Here is a 2,500-nt window from a genome sequence, read left to right as displayed (position 1 = left end):
CATCCCATCCCGAGGGATGAATGCCCGCTGACGTTCCTCCACAGCACATGCGCGCATCAGGCGTGACGCGAGAACCTTGTGAAAGGTCCGCGCCAACACCGAGCAGACCGTAATGGGGCGAAAGTCAGCGGGGGATGTTGGTGCAGCCGTCTTCGGGAGAAGGGACGTTCGCGCGCGAAGCAGGCGTTCCGGAAGGGCGCGGGCCAGAAGGAAGAGATTCATCACTTTCACCAGGACTTCGTGCGGCAGGCGCCGCAACTCCGCTGGGGTAAGGCCGTCCGGCCCGGCTGCTGATCCCCTGGGCGGCAACGCGGCGGCGACCTCCTCATGTGTGACCGGCCCCCACAGGCACTCGGGAGCGACAGGCTCCGAGTGCGGGAGGAGGCGGTCACGAATGAAGCCCGCGGTGGAGATGGGCTTCTTGGTGAAGAGGTCCGCCCAGAAGTCCAGCAGACCAGGGATGGCAGGTGGCGGCTGGAGCAGGGTGCCATCCAAGAGGCCGCGCACGCAACGTGCACGCGACCGTCGGAAGGCATCCTGCGTTCTCGCGTACTCCCAGCGGCGCCGCTTGCGCTTCTGCGTCGGCGGCGCGGCAGGCGGCCGCTTCGATGGTTGGCGCGGCCGCTGTGTCCTGGTGATCGATCTCTCCCCTCTGGACCCGACCGACGCAAGGGCATCCGGGAGCATGCCCAGGATGACATCGGGCGGCGTGCCCCGCCCCAGACCTATGACACGATCCAGGGCAGAGAAACGCTGGGCGGAAGCGGGTAGCCCCGCCAGATGCTCCCAGATGGCGGCGTCAGTCGGCCCCTCCGGCGGCGGCCCGGTGGTGTCGGCCGCGAAGTCCTCGGCTGCGTCGACGGGCGGCGCAGCGGCCTCGCCCGCGTCAGGCAGCGGGCTCGCTGCTCCCCGGCGGGACGCCGGCTCTTCCCCCCGACCGATCTCAAGCGCCTCCATGAATTGGCGGACAAGCTGCTTGTGGGCAGCTTGCCGCCGTCGGCACTTGATTGCCTCAAGCGTTCGGTCGGGGAACATCCTGATGAGCTCTTGATTTACAAAGAAGAACCGGGCGTCCCTCTCGAGGAACAGTTCGGCCTCCGCCTTGGCGAGCGACAGGACTTCTTCCTCCGTCCACCTCGCGCGATGCCTCTCCGTGACGATCTCCGCGTTGGCGGCCGCAAGGTGTTGGCGGCGGCGATGGACCCCGAGACCGTTCTTGGTGGTGAAGCTGCGGTGGCACTCACTACAGGCGTATACAGCTGCAAAAGTTACAAGATTTTCGGCACGGCCGGTTGGCCGGCTAGGTGCTGGGGGAGTTGGGGTGGCACCTTCAGCGGAAGGGCCACCACTTTTTCTCTGAATACTGCCCCCAACTAAAAAAAAAGAGAGTCATAGTTACTCCCGCCGTTTACCCGCGCTTGCTTGAATTTCTTCACGTTGACATTCAGAGCACTGGGCAGAAATCACATTGCGTCAACACCCGCTAGGGCCATCGCAATGCTTTGTTTTAATTAGACAGTCGGATTCCCCCAGTCCGTGCCAGTTCTGAGTTGATCGTTGAATGGCGGCCGAAGAGAATCCGCGCACCCGCGCGCCCCCGGAGGAGCACGCTAAGGCGGACGCGGCCTCGCAGCAAGGAAGATCCGTGGGAGGCCAAGGCACGGGACCGAGCTCGGATCCTGCACGCAGGTTGAAGCACCGGGGCGCGAACGCCGCGCAGGCGCGCGCATCCTGCACCGCCGGCCAGCACGAGGCCGACCAACGGCGAGAGCAGACCACGCCCGCGCTAAACGCCCGCACTTACCGGCACCCCTACGGCACTCACCTCGCCCAGGCCCGGCACGTTAGCGCTGACCCACTTCCCGACCAAGCCCGACACGCCCCGATCCTCAGAGCCAATCCTTATCCCGAAGTTACGGATCCAATTTGCCGACTTCCCTTACCTACATTATTCTATCGACTAGAGGCTCTTCACCTTGGAGACCTGCTGCGGATATGGGTACGAACCGGCGCGACACCTCCACGTGGCCCTCTCCCGGATTTTCAAGGTCCGAGGGGAAGATCGGGACACCGCCGCAACTGCGGTGCTCTTCGCGTTCCAAACCCTATCTCCCTGCTAGAGGATTCCAGGGAACTCGAACGCTCATGCAGAAAAGAAAACTCTTCCCCGATCTCCCGACGGCGTCTCCGGGTCCTTTTGGGTTACCCCGACGAGCATCTCTAAAAGAGGGGCCCGACTTGTATCGGTTCCGCTGCCGGGTTCCGGAATAGGAACCGGATTCCCTTTCGCCCAACGGGGGCCAGCACAAAGTGCATCATGCTATGACGGCCCCCATCAACATCGGATTTCTCCTAGGGCTTAGGATCGACTGACTCGTGTGCAACGGCTGTTCACACGAAACCCTTCTCCGCGTCAGCCCTCCAGGGCCTCGCTGGAGTATTTGCTACTACCACCAAGATCTGCACCGACGGCGGCTCCAGGCAGGCTCACGCCCAGACC

The 2,500-nt window shown here is 63.7% G+C and overlaps 1 pseudogene; it reads right to left on the bottom strand.

The window, feature by feature from the left end:
- Positions 1 to 2,500, bottom strand: part of LOC126475596 (large subunit ribosomal RNA) — a 7,699-nt pseudogene that overhangs the window by 3,436 nt on the left and 1,763 nt on the right.

Source organism: Schistocerca serialis, chromosome 4 (assembly GCF_023864345.2).
Source record: "Schistocerca serialis cubense isolate TAMUIC-IGC-003099 chromosome 4, iqSchSeri2.2, whole genome shotgun sequence".
Lineage (NCBI taxonomy): Eukaryota > Metazoa > Arthropoda > Insecta > Orthoptera > Acrididae > Schistocerca > Schistocerca serialis.
Note: the sequence above shows the minus strand (reverse complement) of the source record. Positions and strands in the feature narration are given on the sequence as shown.